Below are 12,801 nucleotides of genomic sequence, written 5' to 3'. Positions count from 1 at the left end.
GTGGTGTTCTGGCTCTGCTCTATAGGGGGAGGAGAGTCCCTACACCTCCCATAGTGCTAGTGCACCAGCTTTGATCCCTTCAATTGGAGAGGGGGTACCTCTTGGAGTACCGCCCGGGTTACATTTTGGGGGCTCATCCGGAATCCCCACGTAGCGGGTGCTAGAATATTATTCAAGCACTGTGTACCCCTGTAGAGAGAGAGAGAGCCACCCAGCGACATGTCCAATGCTTTCCTGTCTGTCGTACCCTCCAGGAGTGATGGGACTGTGCAGGGGGGAGCGGGGCAACCTGCTGGTACTGAGGCTACCTTTCCCCAAAGGTAAGCGTGTGTTCACTTCTAGGTTGGCGGACCTCCTCCGGCGGGCTTTAAACTATGCTCGTCGGGGGGGAGGGGAAGATGAGGGCGGGGGAAGCTGTAGACCACCAAACCATGTGGCACCCACAAGGACAGCCCAGCCTGAAGAAGGAGAACTTCGGGAACCTGCAATCCATGAGGCGACCAGCAGTGCAGCAAAGGTAAGCAATAAGGGGCCCTTTGGGAATCGGAGCTGGGGGGCAGAAAAGGCACCAGTCACAGGGCTCAAGTGCCTATATACTAATGCTAGGAGCATGGGGAACAAGCAGGATGAACTAGCGCTCCTGCTTGCACAAAACACCTATGACTTAGTAGGGCTAACAGAAACCTGGTGGGATTCGTCCCATGACTGGGTGGTACATATTGAGGGTTATAGGCTGTACAGAAAGGACAGGGTGGGGAAGAGAGGGGGAGGGGTTGCGCTCTATGTCAATGAGCAATATACATCAACCCTCATCAAGACGGAATCAGAGGGTTAGAAAGTAGAAGGATTGTGGGTTAGGTTACATTGGGGGCAAGGAGAAAGGGATTTGGTGGTAGGGGTCTGCTACAGACCCCCACACCAAGGGGAAGAACTAGATTTGGGGCTCCTAAGGAAGCTCTCAGAGACCATAAAAGCTAGGGAGGCAATAGTCATGGGGGACCTAAACTACCCGGACATCTGCTGGGACACACAGATGGCAAAGTCCCACCACTCACGCAGGCTCCTATCCTGTGTACAGGACCTCCACCTGACGCAGGAGGTACACGGTCACACTGGGGGTAATGCCTTACTGGATCTGGTATTGGCAACGGGGGATGATATGGTAGGGGACCTACAGATCGGTGGTCACCTGGGGGACAGTGATCACCTAATAATAGAATTCTTCATAAGACGTCGAGTGGGTAAGGTAACTAGTAGGGTGAAAGTGCTAGACCTTAGGAAAGCTGATTTCAATGAACTCAGGCGATTAGTCAAGGACGCACTGCAGAGTAGGAGTTTTGAAGAGATGGCAGCCCAGGAAGGGTGGCTGTGCCTTAAGGAAATGATCCTTCGGGCACAGAGGGAGGCGATCCCAACGCGAGGAAAAAGAGGGACAGTGACCAGGAGGCTTCCTTGGCTGACCAGAGAAATCCAGGGCAACCTGTGGACTAAAAGGGGAGCATATAAAAAGTGGAAACGGGGAGAGATTACCAAAGAGGAGTATACCTCCTCTGCTCGTGCTTGTAGGGAGGCAGTTAGACGGGACAAAGCTACCATGGAGCTGAGGATGGCATCCCAAGTAAAGGACAACAAGAAATTGTTTTTTAGATATATAGGGAGCAAAAGGAAGGCCCAGGGAGGAATAGGACCCCTGCTAAATGGGCAGAAGCAATTGGTGACGGAGAGGGGGGAAAAGGACGAGTTCTTTGCCTCAGTGTTCCTAAGCGAGGGGCACGACAAGTCTCTCACTGGGGTTGTAGAGAGGCAGCAGCAAGGCGCCAGACTTCCATGCGTAGACCCTGAGGTGGTGCAGAGTCACTTGGAAGAACTGGATGCCTTTAAGTCGGCAGGCCCAGATGAGCTCCATCTGAGGTTGCTGAAGGCACTGGCTGACATCATTGCAGAGCCACTGTCGGGAATATTCAAATGCTCGTGGCGCACGGGCCAAGTCCCAGAGGACTGGAAAAGGGCCAACATGGTCCCCATTTTCAAGAAGGGGAGGAAGGAGGACCCAGGCAACTATAGGCCAGTCAGTCTCACCTCCATCCTTGGCAAAGTCTTTGAAAAAATCACCAAGGCTCACATTTGCGAGAGCCCGGCAGGACAAATTATGCTGAGGGGAAACCAGCACGGGTCTGTGGCAGGCAGATCGTGCCTGACTAATCTATTCTCTTTTTATGACCAAGTTACGAAACACCTGGACACAGGAGGAGGGGTGGATGTCATATAATTAGACTTCAGGAAGGCCTTCGATACGGTATCCCACCCCATACTGGTGAACGAGTTAAGAGGCTGTGACTTGGATGACTACACGGTCCGGTGGGTGGCGAATTGGCTAGAGGGTCGCACCCAGAGAGTCATGGTGGATGGGTCGGTTTCAACCTAGAAGGGTGTGGGCAGCGGGGTCCCGCAGGGCTCAGTCCTTGGACCGATACTCTTCAATGTCTTCATCAGTGACTTGGACGAGGGAGTGAAATGTACTCTGTCCAAGTTTGCAGATGACACAAAGCTATGGGGAGAAGTGGACACGCCGGAGGGCAGGGAACAGCTGCAGGCAGACCTGGATAGGTTGGACAAGTGGGCAGAAAACAACAGGATGCAGTTCAACAAGGAGAAATGCAAAGTGCTGCACCTAGGGAGGAAAAATGTCCAGCACACCTACAGCCTAGGGAATGACCTGCTGGGTGGCACGGAAGTGGAAAGGGATCTTGGAGTCCTAGTGGACTCCAAGATGAACATGAGTCAGCAGTGTGAGGAAGCCATCAGAAAAGCCAATGGCACTTTATCGTGCATCAGCAGATGCATGACGAATAGGTCCAAGGAGGTGATACTTCCCCTCTATCGGGCGCTGGTCAGACCGCAGTTGGAGTACTGTGTGCAATTCTGGGCGCCACACTTCAAGAGCGATATGGATAACCTGGAGACGGTCCAGAGAAGGGCCATTCATATGGTTAAGGGCTTGCAGACCAAGCCCTACGAGGAGAGACTAGAGAACCTGGACCTCTTCAGTCTCTGCAAGAGAAGGTTGCTAGGTGACCTTGTGGCTGCCTATAAGTTCATCACGGGGGCACAGAAGGGAATTGGTGAGGCTTTACTCACCAAGGCGCCCCCGGGGGTTACAAGAAATAATGGCCACAAGCTAGCAGAGAGCAGATTTAGATTGGACATTAGGAAGAACTTCTTCACAGTTCGAGTGGCCAAGGTCTGGAATGGGCTCCCAAGGGTGGTGGTGCTCTCCCCTACCCTGGGGGTCTTCAAGAGGAGGTTGGATATGCATCTAGCTGGGGTCATCTAGACCCAGCACTCTTTCCTGCTTATGCAGGGGGTCGGACTTGATGATCTATTGAGGTCTCTTCCGACCCTAGCATCTATGAATCTATGAACACTGGGCTAGGTCACTGCCAGTTAGCCCGTCACATCTTCTTTTATTTTATTTTCCCAGGATGGGAGGTGTTTGGCTGCCTGGCTTGGGAAAACTCAACCAGAAGCTGTGCAGTATCTTTGGAGTGATGACTTGAAACCACGGAGGGAGGATGGGGAAGCTGATACATCCGAGAGCAAGTCCCGGGACAGCCCTGCCTGAGCCTCAGCTCCCTGCAGCATAGAAAGGATGGTCCCCAGGCACCCGGTCTCAGCCACAGTAAAGCAGCACGCACAGGGAGCAGGGGCCTGCTTCCCCACGTCTGCTCCCACCCAGATCACACTCGTGCTTTCCCCCACACACGAGCAATGCTTGAGCCTGGCCTCATGCAGGTGGATCCTGGGGTGGGGGCAGCAGGGAGCTCAGAGCCCTAGTAAGTGCAAACAAGGGGGTCCAGTCCCACAGGCCAGGACATGACCCCCACTCCTGCCCCACGGACCCAGTCCCAGGAGACGCTCCTGTTTCCATGTGGCCTTGGATGTAGCCTGGACCAGAGCCACATCCTGGGCCGTGGACAGGCGTCTTGTCTGGGCAGCACCCATGTGTCGGGGGGGCTGTGGCACTGGGCAGCAGTGCCAGGGCCCAAAGCACACCTTCTCTCCCCCAGGCCCAGACTCCCCTGCCCCTTGCACACACAGAGCACACCTTCTCTCCCCGAGGCCCGGACTCCCCTGCCCATTGCACATACAGAGCACACACCTTCTCTTCTCCAGGTCTGGACTACCCTACTCATTGCACACACAAATCACATTCCTGCTCTCCCCCAGGCCTAGACTCCCCTGCCTCTTGCACACCCAGAGTGCACACCTTCTCTCCCCCAGGCCCAAACCCCATTGACTCTTGCACATGCAAAGCACACCCCTCCACATGAGCATGGAGCCCTCCTCCTCCTCTCCAGCCTCGGTTTTCCCAGCAGCAGGCGGCAGGGCCGGCTCGGTGGGGCATGCACTGAGGCAGCAAAAGCAGGGAGAGGGGGCGGCCTGGCACCCAACCCCTGCCCGCTCCCCTGCTCCTCCCTTGGCCCTGCTGTCCAGTTGCGCCCACCGGGGGGGCAACTAGCAGTGGAGGGGGTGGGTGTGCACCTGTCTGCCTTCCTGCATGGGGTGTGCATGTGTGTGTGCATGCCCTCCTGCATGGTGGGGTGTGCCCATCCTCCTGCACAGGGGTGCGCACATGTCTGCCTTCCGGTACGGGGTGTTTTCACACACACATGCATCCCTTTCTGCAGAGGGTGTGCATGTGTTTCTATGCCCACCTTCCTGCATGGGGGGAGTGTGTGTGTGTGTGTGTGCATGCTATCCTGCATCATGGGGTGGGCATGTGTGTGCACCCTTCATGGACTGCTGGAGGTGGTGAGCACCGATGGAGAGGGGGAGCAGGGCTAGTCTTCTTCAGTAGTGGGGGCATGCTTTCTGCTTGCCATCTCCTGAGGTCATTGAACACCCCTGCAGCTCCGGCATGGCACTGCCAGCCCATTCCTCCTCCTCTCCAGCCTCAGTTTCCCCTGCTGCAGCTGCAGACCATTGCTCTTAGTCTTGTCCCTGACAGCCATGGAGAAATGCCCGTCTCCATCTTCTCTGTCATTGCCCAAAGACTGGAGTCAAATCCCACTCAGTCTTCTCTTCTCCAGACACAATCACCTGAGGTCTTCCAGCCTCTCCCCACCACCCCTGCCTCCCAGGCCCCTCATCCTTTGGGTCCCTCTTTGCTGGCCTCTTTCCAACCTCTCCACCTCCTTCTGGAAGTGCGGGGTCCCGAACCGGACCCAGGACTCCAGGGCAGGTCTCCCCAGTGCTGGAGGATCCCTGCCTTTGGTTTGCAAGGGGCGCTCCTGCTGCTCAGGAGGATGCTGATTTCTTTTACCACCAAAGCACACGGCTGGCTCGGAGCCAGCTCCTGGCTCCCCCCAGGTCATCTCTGCAGGACTACAACTCAGCTATATGTTCCTCAGGCTGGATTGGTGAGTGCAATAATTCCCTCCGAAGTGTGGGGCTTTGCACTGGTCACCCATGACTCAGTTTCCCTACTCTATTGGCAGACCCCACTGGGCATGGGCAGGTCTGGGAGAGGGATGATGTGGTGAGGAAAGGCGAGGTCAGGGAGGAGGGTAGGGAATGCTTCCCCAGCCATAAATGCACTCCTCCCTGCAACTCAGGGACTCATATACCAGAACCCCGGGACCAGGAGGAAGGAGAAAGCTGGGAGAGGGCACCCTGGCGCGAAGGCACTTCTTCCCCTGGGATTACTGTTAGATAATGATGGGGAATGCACAGGCACCAAGGCTGATGCAAAGATCATCTCTTCCTCGTCTCCTCCCCCCACATCGGGACTGAACTCTGCCTGAGGTGTTTCCTCTTAGCCCCTGCACCCAACCATACCTGGGGTCCAGCGTCTGGGATCTGGACTCCCACTGTACCCTACAAGGGACAAAGCCTGGGGGAACTCTTTCTGCAGGCCACCAGCATGAGGGTGCTTGTCTGAATGCACCACTGGTGGGTGCTGAGCAGGGAGACATCTCCACACCCTTCCTGCACTGCTGGCAGAATTAGGGATGCTTCTGGGTGTCCATGTGCTGCTTGCAGGACAGGTGGGAGAGATGGGTGAAGCTTTTCCAATACTCAGAGCACCGATGTAGCTTCTCCCCTGTGTAGATGCACTGGTGTTCAGCACAGGCTGCAGGAGTAGGTGAAGCTCTGCCTACACTAAGAGCAAAGATGTGGCTCCTCCCCTGTGTGGATGCGCTGGTGCCAGACCAGGTTGAAGGGGATGCTGAAACTCTTCCCACACTCAGAGCATTGATATGGCTTCTCCCCTGCATGGACATGCTGGTGGTGGGCCAGGCCTGAGGCTTAGGTGAAACGTTTCCCACACTCAGAGCACTGATATGGCTTTCCCCCTGTGTGCATGCGCTTGTGCTGGGACAGGGAGGAGGACTGAGTGAAACTTCCCATCCTGAGAGCACTGATATAGCTTCTCCCCTGTGTGGACATGCTGGTGCCGGGCCAGCTCGGAGGAATAACTGAAGCCCTTCCCACACTCAGGGCACTGTTATGGCTTCTCCCCTGAGTGAATGCGCTGGTGCTGGGCCAGGCCAGAGGAGCAAGTGAAGCTCTTCCCACACTCAGAGCACTGATATGTTTTCTCTCCCATGTGTACGAGCTTGTGCTTGGCCAGGGAAGAGGAATAGCTGAAGCTCTTCCCACACTCGGAACACTGATATGGCTTCTCCCCTGTGTGGATGTGCTGGTGCTGGGCCAGGTGGGAGGAACACCTGAAGCTCTTTCCACACTCGGAGCAGTGATATGGCTTCTCTCCTGTGTGAATGCACTGGTGGCTGGCCAGGGAGGAGGAATAACCGAAGCTCTTCCCACACACAGAGCACTGATATGGCTTCTCCCCTGTGTGAATGCACTGGTGGCTGGCCAGGGAAGAGGAATAGCTGAAGCTCTTCCCACACTCGGAACACTGATATGGCTTCTCCCCTGTGTGGACGTGCTGGTGCTGGGCCAGGTAAGAGGAATAACTGAAGGTCTTCCCACACTCAGAGCACTGATATGGCTTCTCCCCTGTGTGAATGAGGTGGTGCTGGGCCAGCTTGGAGGAATAACTAAAGCTCTTCCCACACTCAGAGCACTGATATGGCTTATATCCCATTTGAATGCACTTGTGCTTGGTAAGGGAGGAGGAATAAGTGAAGCTCTTCCCACTCAGAGCACTGATATGGCTTCTTCCCTGTGTGGATGCGCTGGTGCCGGGTCAGGCAGGAGGACCGGCTGAAGCTCTTCCCACACGCAGAGCACTGATGTGGCTTTTTCCGTGTCTGCATGCACCTGTGCCTGGCCAGGCTGGAGGGCTGCCTGAAGCTCTTCCCACACTTTGTGCAGCAGTGTGGCTGCTGCCTCCTCCGCACACACCGGTGTTGGGACAGACCTTGCCAGCTAATGAAGATCTTCCTGCACTCGTTGCAGCTATGTGTCTTCCTTCCCAACTGCATGCGCCGGTGCTGAACCAGGGAGAAGAAATGTGTGAAGGTCTTACCACAAGTGACACAGCGGTACTGATACTTCTTCCTGTGCACATCCTGGGTTTTGAGCAGCTCCAAGCTGTGCACAAAGCTCTTCCCCCTTTTGGTGAAGCGGTGGGGGAGCTGTCCAGAATGGATCTGGTGGTGAGCAGCCAGTGTCGAGAGGCAGGTGAAGCTCTTCCCACACGTGGTGCATACATGGGGCTTCTCCCCAGTGTGCCTTATCTTGTGTAGAGCCAGGCACGAGGGGCAGCTAAAACTTTTCCTGCACTGAGGGCAGGAATGGGCTCTCCCCCTGGGCTTGGCAGTGAGCTCCTGCTTCCCTCTGAGGCCCCTCACACTGCCTTGGTTTGCATGCAGTGTCTCTCTCCAGTGCGCCTTTGCTTTCTGCCTCTTCAGGTGTCTCAGCATGACATATTCATCCCTGCACCTTGGCCTTTTTCTGGCTTCTTTCCCTTCTTTACTCCAATGCTCAGATTGGACCACATTCACTGCTACATTCTCCTGGTTTGGGGTCATCCCCTGACCCTTGTGCCACTGGTCCTTCGCTAGGCTCAGGGAATCCACCTCACCTACACTCCCCAGGGAAGCCCATGGTGGCTTCAGCTTTCCAGGCCCTTCCTCAAGAGCCTGCTCCTCAGTTCTGCTCAGCAACCAGGCATGTCCTGCATGGGAGGAAGAAACACCAGGTTAGTCCCTGCCCTGCTGCCAAGGGGCAAGCACTGCTACCCCTTCTGCTGGGATGGGTCTCAGAGCAGGACAGGACTTGGCACTTGTGTTTCCTCAGGAAAACTAGGTCTTTCTGCCAACGGCCCAAGTGCTGGGGGTGAGGCAGACTCTCAAGGTTTCTGGCCCTGCATTCAGCCCCATCACCTTAGGCCCTGCTCCAAGAAACACGTGGGACTTGTGCGTTTGGACTGTACCCGAAGAGATTCATGCTTTAGGGGGCTGAGGATGAGACCAGAGGGATATGCTCAAAGGAAAAATGAGGCTCTCAAAGGGTTGCTGTATCCCACGGCACTGGTGGGTCCAGGGGCGGATGATGCTTAGCATCCACCTGACTGGGCTGACGCGCGCCAGAAGCCCCAGTGCTTTGGTGAGACCCATCTGCAATGCTTGCCCTTGATCTCTGGCAGTCCTGAAAGCAGCATCTGGTACAAGGGTGAACAGCCTCGGGGTGCACGTCCAGGACTTGTCACCAGTCAGGAGTGTGTGATGAGCACTGCCTTACACTGCTTGGTAGCAAAACCCATCAAGTTTCATGCATTATCCCTCCAAGAAATGTTCTGGGGGTGGAGGATTGAGAGCAGTGATCTGCTTCCTACCTATTTCTGGGGCAATGTCTGGTGAAGGAAATGAGCCCATGGAGCTTTCCTCTGCTAATGAATCCCAGGCAGCCTCCACATCACAGACAGCTGCACTGGGGCAAAGGCCTTGGCATGAAACCGCACACGGACTCTGGGCTGAGCCTCAGGCTTCGTGACACTCAGGGCCCCAGAGAGGAAATGGCACAGGGGAGATTCTGGTGCAAACAGTGTGGGGTTCACTTCCCCCCACAACATGATATCTTCTGAATCCCACCCAATCTACTTACCCACTTCATGAAGCCTGAGGCCAGGGTTACATACATCCCTTGCTCCCGGTCAACTGGACAAGGAGACACCAGGGACAACCCCAGCCTCTGTCTTGTCCAACAAGAATGGCTGGGGCAGAAAAAACCCAGAAGTGAGAGACTGTGCCCATGATGGGTAAAGATAGACAGGGCAGAAGAGCCTAACAGAGTCCTGGGTAAGACCTGAACACGACATCCTCCTGGGCCTGGTTAGTGCGGTGGAGCTACTTGTGGCAGGGCAGTCTCTACGCAACACCACGTTGCCACCCCTGAGAAAGGCGAGTGCAGAGCGCCTGAAAACCTTGGCTCCCACTGCCTTGTGGGTTACTCTTGGCTGGGAAAAGGATAGGGGGAGCCTACCCCAACAGGAAACCCCTGGTGAAAGCCAAGGAGGGAAAAAGTGTGGCAGGGTACACCTTGCAGCAGCTGTCACTTGAAGTAGAAAAGATTGCTAAAAAAACAGCCTCTCAAGCTGCAAAGAGAGGAATCTGTGAAGGAGCTCCAGCAGGGCCAGGGCCAGGGCCAGGGCCAAGCCAGCCACAGTGTCAGAAGTGATCCCATGACATGAACTAACTTAAAGGGGGTTAAGCCCTTCCCTTTTTTGTTTTTGGGTTTTCCAGGTTGTGGACCAGCAGTGAGTCATCAAGAAGTTCCCTTGGTACAAAGAAGATTCGAGCTTCACTGCGTGCTGCATAGTCACTGTCTTGCTTGCACAGCTGTGTTTGTGTACCATTATTGCTGTAAGTGGCTGTGGTGTTAACTATGCTAGACATGAAATGTAAGCACAAGTTCTGGATGGGTTCTGGAATATTTGCAAAGTGGCTACAGAAAATGGTACATCCCAGGAGCATAGCCTCCTGGGCCTCAAACATATCAGTCACGCCGAAGATCGAGAAGGACGGATTGACCATTTGTTTGTATTCGCATCCTTTCGTTGGTTTCCTTTTGACCCTTAGCATCTCTCCAGCATCTTGGAGGGCAGAGGGGCACTGGGAGTGCTCCCATGGCACCAAGCAATCCATTTGAAACAACAAGGAAAGTGTTACCCATTATATAGAAGGGGCAGAATTACTGAGAACATGTCTGGTCCCGACAAACCGTGATCATGGGATGTTTGTCTGATCTAAAAAGCCATCTTAAATATTAAAGAATATCATCATTTGAATACTGGAAGAAATTAAAACTTACCCATAATTATTGCTGGTGAAAAACTGTTCAGCTGGTAAGGAACTTGAGGATTAGGCAATTTGGCATGAGAAAGTTATTGAAGCAGTGGAAAAACAAAGGAAGAGGGTGTTGTGTCCATGCTCTTACTCTGGGGAGTTCAGGGACGGTTGTGCAATTTGTACTTGAACAGCAGGAAAGCCAGAAACAAACATCTCACACACTCAGCGGAGGACACAAGGCTGGCACCACCAAACACCGCTGCTGTAATGCCTAATGGAGCCACCTGTCGGGTCATATTATAGGGAGGAAACTTGTAATAATTACTATTAAAGTTTACTGGATATTAAACCAGCAAGGGGCCATGTCCAACATTGGGGGTCTTTGGCAAAAACAATCCTGTTGGTAACAGTTTCCACAGTTTGAATTTCAGGGGGTGGAACAACACCCGTCTGCACACATGACAGCACAAGCTTTTTGAGGTCAGCACCCTGAAATGGCAGCACAGGGCAGGTCTGCAGTTTCCAGGCTCCCTTTCACCCTGGGCATGAAGCATTTGTGAGAGGGGAGTCGGGTGGAGGGGACAGCTACAACTCACCTGGCAGCACGTCCTCCGACCTCGAGATTGCCCCACGGTCCTCATCACCACAGACCCGGAGCTCCACCTGTCCTCGCTGGACGCGGCAGATGAAGTCAGGGGCAGGGCCTCAATACCCTGATTGGGCAGTGGTTAAAGAGAGTTTATCCACTGGTACTGGATGCAGAATAAGCAACTGAAATTTGGGGAATGGAGCCAATGAACTCAGGGATTATACGAAGGACTTGAAGAACAAGGGAAGATGGACATTTAGGCTGAAAGGGAAGGCATAGTAGGGGGAAGAGGATGGTCCTTTTCATCCAGGTACTGGACGTATGGTCATAGGAAGCAAACACCAGTGCAATTCCAGGCAAATGAGTGGAAATGAGTTTGGACAGGACACACTACACAAGCGAGGAAGGAAATCAGAATAACTGCCCAAGGAAAGGCTTAGTGCATTTTTAGACACAATGAAAGGCAAATGATATGATCATGGTGAGAAGGCAAAGGGAAATCATGTTATCAAGGGGGAGGACTCCAGGGAAGGCAGCTGGATCAAACCAAGGAGGAATATATACAAGCATGAGATGTGAGAGGTCTGATCATGGACAGAGCAGTGGGGAGCAATGGGATTTAAGCTGCCGGCCAAACGTTCATAAGGATGAGACAGGGAGAAGAAATGGATGAAAGACAGGAAGACAGGATGAAAACCAGGGAGAAGACAACACTGCTTCGGAGCTCACATGGCTCAAGGGCAATGCAAGAGCCAGAGCTTTACCCAGGGAAATGAGGGCTTGGTGGTTCCTCAGCATCTGGTCCCGGTAAAGCCCCTTGTCCTCCTCTTCCAGCAGCTCCCACTCCTCCCGTGTGAAATACACTGCCACGTCCTCAAACACCTCCCGGAGCTGCCGGCACAAGCGTTACAGCATCAGTGGCTCCTGCCCCCGCTGCCCCCACGGCCCTGTCTGCCCTCACTCTGCACTACAGCGCTTTGCACGCTTAGCCAGGACAGACAGGGGTACGCTACTCAACTGACACGTGATATGCAGGGATTCTGGTTTTCTCTGTTTAAAAATTGCAAATTCTCTCATAAAAGAAAAAAATCGCTCCCAACCCGTAGCCCCCCACCCATCCCTGCTGGTTCCCCACACTCCCCCCAACAACCCCCTGGATCTGCTGGTGACATCTGGTCCAGGAAGAGACAAAGGCTTGTGGCAGGACACTTTCACCTCCCTGGACTTCCCAGTGCTGACCTCAGAGCAGCTGTCCTTACACCAAACACTTCAACACAAACCTGAACATGGAGTTGTGCAACCACAAATCATCTGCAGGCTGCGTTGTGTTGTGCACGGTCCAAACGGACTGTGCAGTCTTCTCCAATTAACCGGATTAGCTGCTGTGTCCCCTTTGTGTCGGGGGGTCTTTACTTACATCCCCTCTCCCAGCACTGTCCCCCTTCCCACCACGCTGACCCCCTGCACTTGGTATTCAAAAGACTTTCTCTATTTAATAGTCTGGTCTGTGCACACCCTTCAATTCCAACTTATCAAATGAGTGTGGAACTGAAAAAACCTGTGCTGTGCCTCTGTTTTCAGTCGTTTGTAAGCTGCAAATCCATCCTGGCTTCTGCCTCCCCTCACACTAACACAGATAATCAGCAGCCAGGTGTGCTGTCCACTCCTGCCAAACTGATGGGCTGGGGGGACCCTGCTGGCATCGACTGCAGAGACCCTCTGTGCTCCCCAGTCCTAGGCAGGTGGGAGAGGATTTGCTGGGCTCAGCTGTAGAGACCACTGCCCCGGGCTCCCTGGTGCTGGCTGGCTGGACTCTGACCAGGCCTTCCCGTGCCAGCACCCCTGCTCACTCTTCTGGTCTCTGCTCCCCAAACTCTTGACAGCACCCCTGGCTCCACCTGGGCTCTGCGCCAGCTGCACTCCTACCCCCACCTCCAGCTGGTGCCCTGC

General features: G+C 54.3%; 1 pseudogene; it reads right to left on the bottom strand.

The window, feature by feature from the left end:
* Positions 1–5,656: 5,656 nt before the first annotated feature.
* On the bottom strand, positions 5,657–7,454 carry LOC109284551 (zinc finger protein 665-like; annotated as a pseudogene).
* Positions 7,455–12,801: the final 5,347 nt, after the last annotated feature.

The sequence above is a fragment of the Alligator mississippiensis genome, chromosome 1, assembly GCF_030867095.1.
Source record: "Alligator mississippiensis isolate rAllMis1 chromosome 1, rAllMis1, whole genome shotgun sequence".
Classification (NCBI taxonomy): domain Eukaryota; kingdom Metazoa; phylum Chordata; order Crocodylia; family Alligatoridae; genus Alligator; species Alligator mississippiensis.
This window is presented reverse-complemented; position numbering and strand designations above follow the sequence as displayed.